This window comes from Antechinus flavipes, chromosome 1 (genome assembly GCF_016432865.1).
Source record: "Antechinus flavipes isolate AdamAnt ecotype Samford, QLD, Australia chromosome 1, AdamAnt_v2, whole genome shotgun sequence".
Taxonomy (NCBI): domain Eukaryota; kingdom Metazoa; phylum Chordata; class Mammalia; order Dasyuromorphia; family Dasyuridae; genus Antechinus; species Antechinus flavipes.
The window spans coordinates 144,361,864-144,380,812 of record NC_067398.1 but is presented as its reverse complement, the minus strand read 5'-3'; the positions used below and the strand labels follow the sequence as shown (position 1 = coordinate 144,380,812).

Here is an 18,949-nt window from a genome sequence, read left to right as displayed (position 1 = left end):
CATAAGATTGAAACTACCAAGACAGGAGTAAATACCATTGACCACGATTCTGACCCCTCTAAATGAATTCCTTTTGTACGTATGTTTGTATGTATTTACTTATTATTATTATTTTTTTTTTTTTTGCTGAGGCAAGTGGAGTTAAATGACTTGCCCAGGGATACACAGCTAGAAAGCGTTAAGTTTCTTGAGATCAGATTTGAATTCAGGTCCTCCTGACTTCAGGTCTGGTATTCTATCTATCTAGCTGCCCCTTATATTTAAAAATTTAATTGATTTGTTTTCTAATTTTGAGTACTTACACCAACTCCTTATTTCTAATTAATAATTTTTCTTCTGGACAAAAATGTTAATGCAAAATATGAATAAATTTAGTCAACACTAAATAACTATGGCTAAGGTTCTTGAGTGGTTAAATTAAAAAGAGAAAAGCTAAGGATGGGAGGAGTGAAATGTTTTGGACCAGAAACCAAGATTAAAATCACTCTCCTTCCATTTTATAGGCAAAACCTTTAACTTCTCTGGGCCTCCATTCCCTCATTTGAAATTGAAGATTTGATTAGAGAAATACAAATTAAGACAATTCTGGAGTACCACTTTACCCTTCTCAGATTGGCTAAGATGATAGGAAAAGATAATGATAAATGTGGCTTAACTGGGACACTAATTCATTGTTGGTAGAGTTGTGAACTGATGCAACCAATCTGAAGAGCAATTTGGAACTATGCCCAAAGGGTTATCGAATTGTGCATACCCTTTGATTTGGCAGTGTTACTACTGGGTGTCTATCTCAAAGTGATCATAAAAAAAAGAGACAATGATTCACATGTACGAAAATGTTTATAGCAGCCTTTTTTGTAGTGTCAAGGAACTAGAAATTGAGTGAATGCTCATTGGTTGGGGAATGGCTGAAAGTTATGGTATATGAGTATAACAGAATATTATTGTTCTATAAGAAATGATCAATAGGATGATTTCAGAAAGGCCTGAAGAGACTTACATGAACTGATGCAAAATGAAGTGAGTAGAACCAAAAGAACATTGTACACAGCGATAATAAGCTTATGTAATGATCAGCTATGATGGACTTGATTCTTTTCAACAATGAGGTGATTCATGGCAATTCCAAGAGACTTGGGATAGAAAGAGTCATCCACATCTAGAGAGAACACTATGAAGACTGAATATGGGTCACAGCATAGTATTTTTACCTTTGTTGTTTGCTTATTTTTTCTTTCTTTCTCATTTTTCCCTTTTTGATTTTTTCTCATGTAGCATGATAAATGTGGAAATATGTTTAGAATATTTGCACATGTTTAACATATATTGTATTAATTGATGTCCAGGGAAAGGGGAGCAGGGAAAGGAGGGAGAAAAACTTGGAACACAAGGTTTCGCAAAGGTGAATGTTGAAAACTATTTTTGCATCGATTTTGAAAAATAAAAAGCTATTATATTTTTAAAAAGAAAATGAAGATTTGGATTAATTAGTTTTTGAGGGTTCTTCTGGTTTTAGATATATGATTCTATGATTCTTCTACCTCTTAAGTTCTGGTTCCATCATTACATAAGTTTGTCGATATAAGCCACACCTGAACCACCCTTGTTCAGTGTTTCCAGCTTTTCATGATTCCACTTGGGGTTTTGTTGGCAAAACTACTGGAATAGTTTTCCATATCCTTCTCTAGCTCATTTTACAATGAGGAACTGAGACAAACAGAGTTCAATGGCTTGCCCAGGATCACACACCTGGGACATATCTGAGACTGGATTTGTACTCAACATCTTCTTGAGTTATACTGAGTATTTTGTGGATTTGAAAGTGCTATAGCAATATGAATTAAGGATATAGATATATACACATACACTCATTGTACAAAGCCTCCCATCAGAGGTAATCGTGTACTTCACTGGGTTACTGGTAATTAATTTGGTATGGTATTATGACTTTGTAAGTTCAGGGAATGCCTGACCCCCAAATTTGGGGAAATAAAATACAATAAAAATATAAAACCTTATTAGAAGTTGACTTTTCATTCCTAAAGTCTGGTTCAACCCAGAAAATCTGATCCATGTGGTCATTATGATAGTAGCAGACTGAAGCAGATTTTTCTGATTTTCGTCATTGCCTTTGTAGTCAGATTGTTGCTAACTTATTTTTAAACCTTTTTGTTCATCTATGAAAGTAAAGGAACTAGATCTGTGGCCAGATTCCCTTAGGAATTTTTTTTCTTTCTTCTTTGTCTCACATCTATACCAGTACTCAGTGAATAAAAATAATGATGACAAGAACAAACATTTTGGTTATTCAGTTTAAAAAAAATTGTTGATATTTAAATGGTTGTTTTATGTTCTAACTGAGCCTTTAAGGAGCAAGAATGTAATTACTGAATTTTCTTTTAAATAGTGCCAACAGACTTAGAGTATTGGATCACCCCTATCATCAACTAACTTTGTATTCTAACCCTCCCAGAACTCAATTTTCTCATCTCATCTATAACATGAGGCAACTAGATTAGATCACAAAAGTCTCTCATTTCAAACATTGTTATCTGAAGAACCCTAGAAGTTAAAGAAACTGTACCATGACCCCTGAATTTGTAGCCCAAAGTCTCTGTAATAGAGAGAGGGTGGTGTAATAGAGAGAGGGGGAGGCAATAGTATTCATGATGAATACTAATTAAACTATATTTCTTACTTTTTTATATTTGGTGAGCTGCTGATTCAGGACACGAGTCTGTTTTAAACATCTACGCTCACTCATGCAGACTGTGAAATCAACAAATGTGATTGTGATCCTTATGCTACCATTTTACTTCTTTGTCCCTCCCCCCAATGAGAGCTTGTGCTTATAAGTTTGGATCCATAAGTCAACAACTTCTCTGAATCCAGCCCTTTAGTTATTGAGTTCTTCCAGTCATATCTGACTCCCTGTGACCTCTGCTAAGTATCTCTGCTAAGAAAACACTAAATAGAATCACAGACTAGTTATTGTTTACTTTAGCAAATAGCTTTGGAGTCAGCAAAACATCAAGGGCTTATTAGCTGTATAATGTTGAATAGGGAATCTCCATATTATTAGTAAGTTCATTTCAAATCATTGTAAGAATGTGACTTTCCCCATGTGAACCTAATCTCCATTGAACCATGTGAACCCAATCTCCATGTGAACCTAACTGAGGTAGGACATGACTCCCCTTGTGGGAACTTGACCATTCCCTAACCCATAAGAACATATGTTTTCTCTGATTCTCCTGTGGGAACTTGACCGTTCCCTAATCCATAACAACAGGTGTTTTAGCTTTTACTCCCATGAGAACTTGACCATTTTTTAACCTATAAGATAGGCACATACCACCCGTGTTTTAGCTCCAAATACATAATTCCAGGAACTCGCCACTCCTTGGAACTGTTGCTGTTGATAAGGACTGGCCCCCTTGTCAATGCAACATTTGACTATAACCACCTGGAGCCCTTGTTGGTACGTCCCTGTCTTACATGAGGTCTTCATTTGGCCCAAAGCCTTCTTTGTTCTGATTCCTATAAAAAGCAGGCAAAGCATTCTCCATTTTGAAGCCTCACCTATGGAGATGATGATCTGCCTAAGATTTTCCCGATTGAGACTCTAAGGCTGAAATACTGGGGCCTCCCAGCCATAAACTAGAGTTGAAGCTCCCTCGACTGGTGATGTGATGTGATGTGATGTGATGTATTCTTTTTCTGCTATTCTAATCATAATTCTCATTATTCTTTGTTATGTGTTATTTGCTGTGTTAGTTGTTATTGCAAGCAATCTATTCCGTGTATTGTATAATTAAATTTTACTTTCACTTTAATTGAATCCGAGAGCATCATTTTGTAGGAGCAAATCTGAACCTTTCCCTAAAATCACAAAACAAATGTTAAGCAGATTTGTTTAATTTCTTCCAGCCTCAGTTTCCTTATCTGTAAAATAGGGGTATTAATAGCAGCTATCTCACAGGGTTATTGTGAGGATCAAATTACAATAGTAATTGTAAAGGGCACAGACCTATGCAAATATTAAAACTAGCTATCAAGCCAAATTGTCCATAAAATACACCTTTTATCCTCTCTTCTTTCATCTCTGTGCCCATGATCATCTGCATGCAATAGACTTTTTTCATCCTTATTTTTGTCCATTGAAATCCTCCTTTTCTTCAAGTCCCAATTCAAGTGACACTTCAAAGATTCATAAAGATAGGACTGGAAAAATAAGTGTTAAATTTTTAGTATTTCCTTTGTTTTTCTTCTAGGACAGGCAAGAATAAGGATCAAGCTATGGCTAGATAGAGAAGGGAAGAATTGCTACTCAGGAATGAAGTAATAATAGGAAAGGAGCTCTAGGAAAAGCTAACAATGCATAGTTTGGGAAAGGGGACATTGTCAAACTTGAAGGAAAGGGATAGGCTATTATGAAAAAAAAATTTAGACCTATAACTCCAGTTTAGAATCATCCTTGAAATGTCCTTCTTCTTGTTGTTGATAAGTCTTTTCAGTTGTATGTAACTCTTTGTGAGTCATTTTGGGGTTTACTTGGTGAAGATACTGAAATGGTTTGCCATTTCCTTCTCCATTTTTTAGATGAGGAAACTGAGGCAAATAGGGTTAAGTGACTTGTCCAGGGTCACACATGCAGTAAGTATCTGAGCCTGGATTTGAACTCAGGTAGACTCAGTCTTCCTGACTCCAAGCCACCCGGCTGCCCAGAAAATCCTTAACAAGTCCATTTTACATTGCCCACCACAATCAGGCTTAGGATAATACTAGGAACATACCTAAGAACCGGCTGTGATTCTAGGCTCCTTGTGGAGTTGGGTGGTGATAAAATATGGCTGTGATTCTGGTGTTAGAAGTGCTACAAGGCAGTAACCTCCTTCTGTACTGGCAGGAAGAAAGCCAAATAGTAAAAGGCAAACTCTTCATTATTTAAATCATGCTATTTTGCTGTACAATCTTTTAAAGCAAGAAACAATTATCTGAGATAGGAATTTGCATCAGGAACATTTCTTCATGACAAGAACCGAGTCAGTGCTTCTGCACCATCATCCTGATGCCTATCTTGGGAATTTGTTGTCTTGCCTGTTGTCTCAGTAATAATGTGTATTGATTCCTCTTCTTGGCCCAAGTACTATTTTCTTTTTATAGTTGTGTGACTAGTAAGTCTTGTTTGTTTGAGAAAAGGAATAATGTCATAGATGACTCGCTTTTTTTCCACACTTTACTGTTTTTGTTGTTACCTTGGTTTTTGCTTTTCCATTGGTAATAGCACTGATGAGAGGTAAGGTGGAAGAGATAATAAGAAGCTTGTGGAGTCAGGAAAAACTGGGCTGAAGTCTTTTTTTTTTTAATTGACACATTTTTTTAATTGACAAATACACATAATTGACATGGCTGTGTGATCATGGACAAGTTGCTTAGAGACTCACTGCAACTCTGTAATAATGTAGTAATGTAGGCCAATCTGCATTGAAATTCTTGTCTAAGAATTTCCCTTTATCAATGAACATAGTTTCAGTAAGAAAAAAAAAGTCATTATTGTTATGGACTAATTGGAGAGTGCATAAAAATAAGGCACACGAAACTTACATATGTGAAATTTCATTTGTTGTTGATAATTTTAAAATACATTTTGTTATTCAGTCATTTCAATCATATCTGACTTTGTGACTCCATTTGGGGTTTTCTTGGCAGAGATATTAAAGTGGGTTGCCATTTCCTTCCCCAGATCATTTTGCAGATAAGGAAAGTGAGGCAATCAGGGTTAAGTGACTTGCCTAGGATCACACAGCTAGAAAGTGATCTAAAGTCAGACTTGAACTCAGGAAGAGTTTTCCTGATGCCAGACCAAGTGCTGTATTCACTACCCCATCCAGGTGTTTTAAAAAATATTCAATGTATTTAAATATGTTTTGAGTTTTATCTTAGGGAATCTGAGCTTCTTAGGACTCACAGAGTTTCACAGGGTCATAGAGTTAGAACTGGATTTTTAGATGATATAGCACTTGCTTTTATAAATGAGAAAAGAATATCCCAGAGAAGTTAAGCATGTTTGGTCCCTCATGTGCAGAGGATAAAAGGATAGATGGATGAATAGAAGTTATATAGACAATAGTTGCAAAAGATGAAAAGACATGGATGGATTGTGATGTGAACTGTTGGAGGCACAACCCATACCAGTATGAACACTGATCTATTCTCAAGTATTCTTAGCATCACATCACTTTGGACCTGGGGAAAATATCTTTGAGAGTCTCTGATCCAACCAATTTTTTTATGGATAGGAAAACTGAGGTATAGAAAATGTGTTTGAGGCTAAGCTAGTGTGGAACCAGATACGAATCAAGCTGTTTTGATTTATAGAGAAGAAGATGGTTTCTTCTGTCTTTTTCACTCTCCCTTCTAGCTCTCTCCTTTCTGTTAAGTAAGAGCTCAGGGAAAGTTTTAAATTAGTGTAGACTATTAGCCCAAACAAGACTGTTAAATTCAAATATAATCATCCTTTTTATACATTATTCTATTATAATTTTTTTTTCAGATGCTATCTTATAGCAGCTTGTGATGGTAAAAGTAGAGGAAAGAAAATACAAAACAATATGTGTTACTGTTAATTTAGGGAAACCCTAAAGTAAATTAACTGAAGCTTTAAAAATATCTGAATTTCATTTTTTATAATCATCAAAACATATTTTGCCCTATAAAATTCTAACTATATTCTACAATACCTTTCTCTCTTCTACTCTGGATTAGAACAGGATAGAGGACTCCTACTATTTCTTCTAGACAGGATGATAACAGACAGTGGTAAGAAGGATGGACTGGCCACTCAGTATGGGACAATGAAGAGGAAGTTCTAGTTACAGAACTTGTGTTCAAGTCCCAGCCCATCTTTCTTTTCACATGCTAGACAAGTCACATCATTCAGCTCAGCCTACAGCCTCTTGAAGCACTCCCCTATCTCATCTCCAGTAGCCTTCTAACAAGGGCAATAACTGCTACACCCCAAACCTTCTCTTGGCCTGGCATCCTTTGCCAAGGCCAAGGGCAGATTTGCTACCCACATTAAAATATTTAAAGTAACTAGGCATGGATAAATTATATCCTAGAGTACTGATAGTACTAGCAGATAGAATTTATTTCTGTTGACATCAATTTCTTCAAGATAAGACTTGGATTATGTAACTTCAAAGGTCCCTTCAGATCAAAGCCTATGATCTATGATATTTGAAAGATCTGGAAAAAATGGGAGAAGTTTCATAGGACTGGAGAAGGGCAAATAATGTCCAGTTTTCAATAAAAGAAAAAAAGGAAAGAAAGTGAAATCTGCTAAATGCAGATTAGTGAGCATGACTTTTATTCTTTAGAAATCTTTATAACATTATTAAAAGGATAGTTTATGAGAATTTCGAAAGGGAAGCAGTGATCACTAAAAGTCGGCATGCCAAATAAGTCAATATAGATAAAATTAATTTCCTTTTGTGACAGAATAATTGGAATGGTTGATTAAGAGAATGCCATAGACATATTTAGATTTCAATAATTTCTTTGATAAATTTCATGCTATCTTTGTAGACAAAATAAAGATACTGGGTAGATGAAAGCAGAATCAGCTGGATATGGATAATAATAAACTCCACTTAATTCTTATTACTTCCAGGACTAAATACAAAATGCTATGTTTAGCATTTATAGCCTTTCATAATCTAGCTTTTTTCTACCTTTCCAGTCTTGTCACCTGCTCTCCAACACGCACCCTTCAATTCAATGAACCTGGCCTCCAAATGTCCCATGAACAATATCTCATAACCCCATATACTCTCTTTGACTGTCCTATATATTTGGAATCCTCTCCCTCCTCAGTGCTAACTACTGACTTCTCTGACTTCAAGTCCCAATTAAAATTCCATTTACAGAAAGTCTTTCCCAACTCTTAATCTTGGGGCCTTCCCTCTATTAATCATTTCCTCTTAATTCTGTTTATAGCTTTAATTTTTTTTTTTTTTGCCTCTTCATTAGATTAGATTGTAAGCTTCTTAAAGGTAGAAACTAGTTTTTTGCCTCTTTTGGTTTTCCCAGGGCTTAGCACAGTATGCTATAACAGTAGCACTTAGTATGTGTTTATTGATTGGTTGATTGACCATGTCCAAAAATTATATTTTAACTGAGAGTCATCATCTTACAGAGAGGTTTTTAGAAGAATGATTTGGAGATCTGTATTTGATCCCTGCTGTTCACTTTTTTTATTACAGTCTTGAAAAAGAGATAAAATGTGTTCTTCTTGGTCTCAAGGAGCAGACATACTTATAAGTTGTAGATAGCTTGATTTAAACTGTATCTATGAAATGAGCCAGAGAAGGAAATGGCAAACCTGTCAAGTATCTTTGCCAAGAAAACCCTCCCAAAGGGTCTCAAAGAGTCAGACTGGGAAGTTTTCTTTTGCCTGGGGTTGAGAACTGAGAGGATTAGGGTGATATCTTTTAGGAAGTATCACTCCAGATAAGTATATATCAAGCTTTCCAATGTGTCTGCTTGTATATTGGGTCTTCAGAAAAGTTCCAGGATATTATGGCAGTTGATTTTAAGTTAAAATTCATTTTTTTTGGCCTTAGAATCTTTTGAAAAATTAGTCATTGGGAGTAGTTAGCCATCAAATTTAAAGAGAAATTGCTGCTTGATATAAGCAAATGAGAGTTAAATATTGAAATTAACAGGAGAATGTTTTCATATTCTCCCCTCCAGCTCTTAAGAAAGATCAGAGTTAGGGTGATTGTAGGAGAGGAGAGAGGTGAAGGGATGAACAAAAGTCTATCTCTATTGCTTTATCTACACTTACACATGTGTGCATGCAGATCTAGATAAGCGATTTTTATCAGTGTGAGTATATTCTTCACAATTTAGTCCAATGGTTCTCAAAAGTATAGGGTCTCCAAGACCCTTTCAGGAGTCTACAGTGTCAAAACTGTTTTTGTAGTAATATTGAAATGTTATTTACCCATTATAGTAGTCTTCCAACTTCCCGTTTGTGTGAGGCCAGATTTTCTTGATACACTAAAACTAAAACAATATATCACACAGTAGATAGAATGTAGAAATGAGAAACCATATCTTCTGTGAAGCCAGATAGTAAAGATATTGGCAAGAACATATAAAATAATGCTCTTCTTTAAAAAAAACCTTTTAATCCCTAGCAATCTATCTTTTCTTTCCACACTGAACTGAAACTGCTTTCTTGCAGGTCATTGGTGGTACCCTATTATTCAATCTAAAAACCTTTCACAGTCTTTATCCTTTTGGACTTCTTTTCTGTATTCTCCTTTGGTAAGCCAGTCCACTTGTCCTATGTCTCTGTCTAGACTTTTCTTTTTCTTTCTTTGGCAACCTAAATATAAGTATTTTACAAAGTTCTGCATTCTTTATTTAGAGAGCTCATTTGTTCCTATTGCTTCAATTGTCATTTCTCTCACTGTAAGTTCCAAATTTTATCTTCCTCTTAATCTCTCTCTTTTCATTTTAGTTTCAAATTTCTGACTGCATGTAGAATAATTTCCCTAGAAAAATCCATTAGCACTTGAAAAAAGCTAAAGCTAAACTTATCGCCCTCACTCCTTCCATTAATGTTATCATCTTAGACCCCCCAGGCTCAAAATCCCAGAATCATCTTTAATTCATTTGTCTCTGTTACTGTTTTCCCAATGCTATAAATTCTTCTCTTTCCCCCATTTCACAGCCATCCTTTCTTTTTATTTTCACCACTGTTACCCTATTTTAGTCCTTTATAACTTGTCCTACTCTCCTAATTGGTCTCTCAGCCTCTAGTCTCTCTCCTCTGTTATCTATCTTGCATTACATTAACCTTTGGAACATCACTCTGAACATAACTCTCCCCCATCCATAAACTATAAAGGGTTCTTCATTACCTATATAGAACAAAGTCCAAATTCCTTACCTTTTGTTCCCAGTTTACCAGATCATCCAATACAAAGCTCATCCCCAGTCACTCTGGAGTTACATCCCCAATCTCACTCTCTTTTCCCATAGTGTTTATTGTTCTCTCCTGCACCTGTGATTTCATTTTTTTTTTTACCTGTGATTTCATATTAAAAGCAATTGCTTGTCCAAGGACAAACAGCCTATCTGCTTGCAAAGTTGTTTCTATTTGTGGAATGAAAGAGCTACTTGAAACAACCTCGAGAAAAGTTGTAAATGCAAGAATATTCCCAGGCTTAAGAGGTAAATGATTGTTGTTGTTCCATCATTTCCCTTGAAACCAATTCTCTATGACAGTACTTGGATTTTTTTTTTTTTTGGCAAAGATACTGGAGTGATCCACCTCATTTTACAAATAAGGGAACTGAGGTAAACAGAGTTAAATAGCTTTCCCAGGGTCACATAGTAAGTGTCTGAGGCTGGATTTGAACTTACCTCTCTTTGACTTCAGGGCCAATGATCATTGTGCCATTTAGCTGACCTGATTGTAGGCTCACCATTTTTTAAAATAAAGATTCAGTAGTTGCCTCTAAAAATTCATTTATCTGCCTAAGTAGCACTTTTAGGACATTCTTTTAATTTTTTTCTTATTTAAAAAAATTAAATTGGTATTTTATTTATATGAAAGAGAATTTATTCCATGACAAGTATCTTAGGTGGGACTACATATTCTAGACCACATAGAAATATTGTTCAAATTCAATGGAAGTTGGTGGACTAATTACACATTTAGGACATTCTTAATAGTAATTCTTTCCTATCGGGTCACTCTTCTGAAGCTTACTGATCCCTAAATGCTATAATTTTTTGACACTGGCCTCCCTGCTGTTCACTATACAGGATAATCCACCTTTAGACTCCAGACATTCTCATTGGTTCTTTCCTGTGGGTGGAATACTCTGCCTTCTGATTTCCTTCAAGTCCCAGCTAAAATCCAGTCCCTCTGTTGATCATCTCCATTTTTTCTCTGTATCTTGCTTGACCCTGATTATTTATACATTGACTTCCCTTTGAGCTCTTTGAGATTAAAGTCTGTCAAATTTTTCCTTTCTTTATATCACCAGGGCTTAGCATAGTACCTGGGACATATGGTAAATACTAAATAAATATTTCTTAACTAGCTGATAAAAAAAACACCAGGCCTATTAGGAGTAATAAAATATTAACCGTGTTTTATAACTATATAGTAGTTTCAGATTTTCAAAGTATTTACATATGTTACCTTGTTTGAACTTCACAACGGTACTATGAGGTAGGCTTACAGGTGTTTGTTACTCCCATTTTGTGGATAAGAAAACTGAGACTATAATGATTAAATGATTTCTTCTTGTTTGGAAAGCTACTGAGCATTAGAAATGAGATTCAAAGTTAAGGTATTCTCTGATTCCATGGGTTACACTTTCTTCATTTATCCCATTTTATCTAGTACTCTCTTCCATATTCCCTAAAATGTGAAGCTTTGAATGGGCCTTCTAAAACATGTGCCCTAATAAGGGCTTTGATCAGTATTAAAGAAAATGGAATAATTTGCATAGCTATATGCAATTTGCACATAGCTTGTTGGCTTTATGTGAATCCAGGTTACCTGACTTCAAGTGTAGCATTCACTGTTGAAATGCATTGCTTCTGTATGCTTTTGTATGAACAACAAGAAATTTGGGGGAAGCTAAGTTATGTAATGGACAGAGTATATGGCCTGGGGTCAGGAAGATTCATCTTGCTGAGTTCAAATATGCCTCTACTAAATGTGTGACTCTGGGCAAGTCACTTAACTTAGTTTACCTCAATTTCTTCATCTGCAAGTTGAACTGAAAAAGGAAATGACAAACCATTATTTTTGCCAAGAAAAGTCCAAATGGGATCATAATGAAAATGACTGAACAATTACAACAACAATCTATATGTTAATCATAAAGAGGAATAACTATGATATATTAGAAAGAACTTTCAATAGAAGTTAGGAGACTTTGGTTTGGGGTCTATTATTTAGCTCTAATATTGGGTAAACTTTGTTTTCTCATCAGGGATCTTCTATTCAACATTTATTAAATATGTATTAGCAAAGTAAACTGTATGCTAGGCTTGGGATGATTTAAATTTTAGAAAAGTAGATATCTTGCCCTTGGCACTTGATTTATTATCCTAATGAATAAAATGTATATTGTCATATGATAAAGAGCTACCCCCCAAAAAGGTATTTGGGAGCTTTGAGAGGGAATATTATTGCCAGAGGAGGTCAAGGAGATTTCATGGAGAAGAAAAATAGCATTGAGTTGTGCTTTGAAGGATGGGTAGAAATTCATCAGTCAAGGAGAAGGAAGGGAAGACATTCCAAGAACTGGGAATAGTAATTACTGCTTATGAAAAGGTGTGGAGATAGGGGAAGTCCAGGGCACTGGTTTTGGAAAGAGGTGGAGCATAAAGAAATGGGAGATAAGGATGGAGAAAGCATAATATGGAGCAAGGTTTCTTAAATTTTTTCCACTTGTAACCCCTTTTCGCCTGAGAAATTTTTATGACACCTTGGATAGTAGGTGTATAAAATAGGTACACAAATCAAATCTTTACTGTTAATAAATCATAAAGAAATTTATTTCAAAACAATTCTTTGGTACACATATAATTTTACTATTTATTAAAGACAAAAGAAAATTTGTATACTAATGTGATGGATGTGCTTGTTTATTTTTACATAAAGAATTAAATCTTGGCAGAATATTTGATTCCATTTATTGTTGCCAAGTTTTTCACTACCCCCACATTCAATTATATGACTCCATATTGTGATCCACAGTTTAAGAAGCTTTGATATAGAGGACCTTGAATTTTGGGTAAAAGAATTTAAACTTGACATGGTAGGGAATAGGGAGACACTGGAGATTTTTAAAGAGAAACATGACCCTTTTTAGTTTCTTTTTATGTCATGTTTCTCCATTAGATTGTGAGCTCCTTGAAATCATTATTCTGTATATGCTAGGAAATTAATATTTGTTGAATTTCTTTTAACTTAATGGCTATGGGACTCTGGGTAAGTCACAACCAAGTCACAACCACTCCAAGCCTCAGTTTCTCCATCTGTAAATCTTTTTTATTTGGCCTTGGAACTTGAGTTTCTTATGCAATTATGGAAAAACCAGGATAAAATATATGAAATTTGTATTTCTCTTCTCATTTATATTTATTTAAATTGCTCTTATAATAAAATTACTTTCTTTGAACACAACACCAATTGGGCAGTGGGAGAGGAACTTATAAATTCCCTGGATAACAGGGAAAGCACAATCCATGTTTGCAGACAATCTTTATTGTAGATAATTCCTACTTAGCTACTTGAGAATTGACTATGTTTTTGCTTCTTTAGCCTGTGTTCTTTTTTACACAACTCTTTTCATAACAAAGTTTGTTGTCTGTCAGTTCTTAATTTATTAAGTAGCCTTGTATCCTATTTTTTAAATATATGAAAATTTCATGTTTATACAACTCCTTTGTACCAATATTTTTCAAAATCTATCTGCCCTTGAATCATAAAGACATGTGTTCCCTAGACTTAAGTTACATCTTGCATGTTCTTCTGAATCATCAGAGAAGTTTTGTTAATAATGATACTATCTCTTGCTCCCGCCCTTCCTCCCCCAGATACTTAACTCAACTTAACATCTAGATAAAATGCAATAACACTCTCATTTCCCCATATGTTATTCTTCCAGCTTATTTCCTGTATTGCTTGGTTAGGTGTGTGAGTGATTTATATTATATAGGAGGCTAGTTAGACTCTACTGGCTTGCTCTGTCCTCTGTAAGGTTTTGTTAAAAAGTAATTCATAACTTGAGAATTGTGGGATGTGTTGACTTGAGAGATGTCCAGCTGGTATCTAGATCTGTATGATTGCCAATTTAAATATGAAAATAAACAAATCAGGATTTAAAGAGATATATGCCTGTCACATATTTCTTAGACAACCCTTTCAATGTAAATATCTTTTGATGTCCTAGGAATGAATTCTCTGCTTTCTTCAGGAGTTAAAAAAGCCCACAGATTCTTTCCTGATTCTCATTCTGTATCTTCCATTATTGTCACTCCATAATTAGTGAAATTACTTTCAATTTCATCCTATTTACTTTCTTGAATGTCTGTTGCATCTCCCCCACAATAAAATGTAAATGCTTAAAAACAAGAATTTCTTCTTTTTTGTCTTTAATAATTTTATTATCTCGCACATAGTAATTATTATCATTATAGTATATATTATAGTAATTATTGTTATGTAATTCTGGATAAGTTAAAACTTATCTAAGCCTCAGTTTTTTCATCTGTAAAATCAGAATAGTGATAGTTTCTGAGATATTTCACTAGTGCTGTGGATTAGGTGAGAATTTACAATAAAAAACTTTGTAAAATTTAAAACTCTTTAGAAAATCAGTTATTTAATCATGATCTCTTTTTCCCCAACACTTTTAGAAATTAACTCTTTTCTTAAAGAGATACTGTAGGGAATAATTAATTGTTGTTCAGTCATTTCACTTGTTTTTGACTCTTCATAAGCCCATTTGGGGTTTTCTTGGTAAAGATACCAAAGTGATTTGCTATTTCTTTCTCTAGCTCATTTTATAGATGAGGAAGTTGAGGCAAATAGAAGTTAAGTGATCTGGCCAGAATCACACAGCTAGTAAATGTCTGAGGCTAGATTTGAACTTAAATATTCCTGAGTCCAAGCCGGGACTTCTATCCACTTTACCACACAATTGCTCTGTATAAGTAATTATTGTAAAATTGTTATGGGAAAAGGAAGAATAAAAGGTTATATGAAAGATCATTCTTAAAAGTGCATCAACATTAGTCCAGGTGCATGAATACAAAATACATATTGAACAATTAAAATCACTTTTAAACTAAAATTCTTCTTAAAACAATAGACCAAAAGAATTGGTCATATTCAGAAAGGCATACATCCACTTGAATGCCTATGAGAGGAGCACAATTTTGCAAATTACTTATGTGCATCTTATCTTGGTAGCATGTAAGCTTATTAAGGACAAAGATGGATTTTCATCTTGTGTTTGGATCTCCTGTGCCTGCCCAAGTGCTTATTTGTGGTGTTATTTTTCTTCTTTAAAATAATATAAAGGTTCTCTCTGGGGGAAAGAGCAGGTTTCTCGGAGAGGTTTTCTGGAGGCAGTCTTAGTATCAGTTAAAAGTAATAATCACCCAAAATGCAGCCAGGTGTTAAAAATGCAAACGTTTATTTTCTCCTTCCAAAGTAGCCCGGTTAGTTTTTCTAGAGGCCTCTCTCTCTCTTCTTGGTTCTAAGAGCTCTTGCAGCTTTGTCCTTTGCTTCTGCCTCTACCTCCAGCCAGCACCAAGGTAAAAGTTGTAATGAATCTTTCTTGCCTCCAATATAGCCCGGTTAGCTTAGAGGCCTATCTCTCTGCTTGGTTCCAAGAGCTCCCTCGGAATGTCTCCAAATCCAAAGGTTTGTCCTTCAGCCACCAGCGAGCCAAGTGGAAAATGGAATGGATCTCTCTTGCCTCGGAGAGAGGGCTTCTGGCTCTCAATCTCCCACAGTGCTCTGCGTCTGTCCCAGCATGCATCTAATTCAGCTGAACTCCTGCAGCTTTGTCCTTTGCTTCTGCCTCTGCTTTCTTCAGCCTCCAATTCAGCTGAACTCTCTTGACTGGGCTTATATATGATCTCTTCTGAGAGAATGGGATTGTGGGTTTTCTCCCAGAATGCTCTCTCGCCCTAAGAACTTCAAGAGAGGTGTGAATTCACAAAGTTACACAGTTAACTTTGTGAATCTCTCATACTTGTGAATTCCAATGAGTTAAATTGTAAACATAAGCATTGTATCAATTAGTTCAATTTAGTACCTTGTTTCAGGTTCTGGCCCAAAACATCTCAACTCTAATGACTTAACAGTTTGTAAAGATTCCAACACTTATTGAATTGAAAAGAAATTTTTAATTGAATATTCCAATGGTTCAGGAAGAGGATGGACAAAAAATTGTTATGTGTCTTATGGTTGGCTCCTAAGTCTACAACTGGACTTAGACTGTTTGGTAGCATAATTATCCTTGTTATGACTTTTTCCAGCAAGGTTTTTATATATCTTAAGTTAGCATAGGAAATTAAATAGGAATTGTGAGACAGTTTTGCAGAAACTGTAGACAATACACAAAAGGCCAGAGGATGACACAGAAATGTATAAAATATATATATTGTATGATATTATATAATATTTGTATATTTATAGTGTATATTTCTATTTGTATATTGTATAACATTATATTTTAGAACCATAATAACTTAGACTTCTTCTCTGGTACTTTGGCTCTGGAAGGCCAAAAGCTTTTACTTGAATTTTCCAAATTGCAAGGGCACATTATCCCTAATCCCTTATGATGTGAAAAGGATAACTATAGTAATGCTTCCTGTCATGTCTGGCACAGTGAACACTTTTTCTTAACTTGACAAAATTGAGTTTTTTAAACTTTTGTAGAGCTTTCACACTTTTCTTCCCAGGGATCTCAAAAGGTCTATATTACAAGTAATACTATCCCTCTTTTCACAAATAAGGAAATTGAGTCATAGAGGTGCTAATTGGTCTGCATAAGATCAGAGATTTGAAATTATCTGTGTTAGAGTCCAGTCACAGAGTTTCAATTCAGTCTTTTTTTCATGTTGCTTCTCAGCCACATGGCATTTCACAGGGTACATGGGTTTCTCAGTTTTTCCATTCCATTTTCAACAAAAAAGAAGGTGGAAGTTTCAACAAGATGATCTTCAAGGTTCTCCTAGTTCTAAAATGGAATCAGAGAATGATGGTGGACATGTGCTCTAGTGAAAAGAATTAGAGGATCCAGGTTCCAATTCCATCATGGTCACTTTGTAACCTCAGGGAAATCTTTTGTTAGCCTCAGCTGCTTCCTTTGTAAATGGTCAGACTAATTTACCTCTGAGGTCCATTCCCACTCTGGATCTGTGATCTTGCCACTTTAGTATTGCTGCTGATTTGATTTCTTTGGAGCTTCTTTTCTTACCATCTAATCATCAATATAATTAAGAGATCCTCTTGGTAAAATTTGTCTGAAAATTGAGTAAGATGAACAAGTTTCTTTTGAAGACTCAGTGGATAGAGTACTGGGACAGAAATCAGGAAGTCTCATCTTCCTGAATTCAAATATGGCCTCAGACACTAACCAGCTCACTTAATTCTGTTTGCCTCAGTTTCCTCATTGGTAAAATGAGCTGGAGAAAGAAATGGCAAACCATTACAGTATCTTTTCCAAAAAACCCCAAATAGGGTCATGAAGAGTAAAGCAAGGTATTTTATGTTGAACTCTGTCTTTCTATTAGCCTCTATTAAGAGATGTTTTTTAAGAGGACAAAATCTGAAACTGAGATCGACAAGCCAGCTTGCCCCTCAGTGTCATGCACGTTATGCTGTTAGTGAGAATGGCAAGAACTGCTGTAATGATGGTGATTCTCTGTCTTCTGCTAATGTCTGCAGCAGAATGTCAAGAGGACAGTATTTAGGATCCAGAGATCTGGTTTGTAGTCCTAGCTCTAAAACTTACTGACTACTGTGCTCTTGGCAAGACACATAAGATCTCTGAGTCTCAGTTTCCTTATATGTGAAACACACAAGTTTATGCTTGCATTGCTTATCTCACAGGTTTATTGTGGAGAAAGCCTATAGTAAACTTTAAAGAAATAGAGGAGAGAGTAGTTTTACTATCATTTGTCCTCCTGAGGCATTCAGAACCAAAGTTAGGATGTCCTTGTGCATGAGCTACATTTGCTGGTAAAAAGTGAGTGGGGCATTGAGGCAGCTGGTTGGTATAGTGGATAGAGCATCAACCCTGAAGTCAGGAGGATCAGAGTTCAAATCTGGTCTCAGACACTTAATACTTCCTAGCTGTATGATCCTGGACAAGTTACTTAACCCCAATTGTCCCAGCCAAAAATAAAAAGTTAGTGGCATGAAGCCCAGCCAATTGCAAAGCTCTCTCTTCTCTACCATCATGCTGTTAGACTTTTTCATATTAGCTGTCTGCGGGCATTGTCCAAAATGTGTTTTTGTTATTTGAAAACCAAGAGAGAGAAAGAAGTGAGGGAATTCTTAATATGCTGCTTTCTTTGTTTGAAGATCACTTATTTTGAAGTGATTTTTATTTAGAATTTTTTTGTGATTTTAAATTGAAGATTAATAATTTGGTTTGCTGACTTGGTTCAGGAAGATTGAAAAAGTGTAGAGGTAATTAAATCCTTCTTCACTTAATGAACTATTTTAATCAGAATTTGCACATCCCATGGTCAACAAATTTGATCATTTTGAAGTGAAACATTAATTTTTCATTAAAGCTCCCCCTTTCTTGCACTCTGACCATCGCAGTCCTCAGATTAAAAATCCTTCAGTTTTAATATTTACCTTTTTTCTTCTTACACACCAAAATATTTGATAGAATTTGTATTTGTAGCAGCAAATTTTTGTAATAGAAAAGGATTGGAAATAATGTAGATACTTTGGGAAGTTACTTGGGAAGTGGCTAAACAAATGATAGTTCATGAATGAAATGAATGATTATTGTGCTGTAAGCAAGGAATATGAAAAATTCAGAGAACTGTGGGAAGATATGTGAATTGAGTCAGTGAAGTAGTTATAAATCAGGACAACAATAGATATAATAATTATAAGATAAAATGAGGAAAAAAAATTTTTTTCTACTTTTTGTGTTCTTTTCACATGAGATGGGCAGGTGGGAAAAGTAGAGAAAAGTATATTAGGAGTTGAACATGAGCTAAAAAATTATCTAGAAGTCATTTAACTTCTCTGTAATATGAATGATGAGGATTTTTTTTTGATGAGGTGGCATAAATCTAACAATAGCTAACTATCTTGATAATTAGTCTGGAGTTTCACAAATAATTAAAATAACTTTAAGTT

The 18,949-nt window shown here is 35.1% G+C and overlaps 1 protein-coding gene across 1 annotated transcript in view; it reads left to right on the top strand.

Moving 5' to 3' along the window:
- ELOVL7 (ELOVL fatty acid elongase 7) overlaps positions 1-18,949 on the top strand; it is a 114,528-nt gene that overhangs the window by 39,677 nt on the left and 55,902 nt on the right. The window lies entirely within an intron of this gene.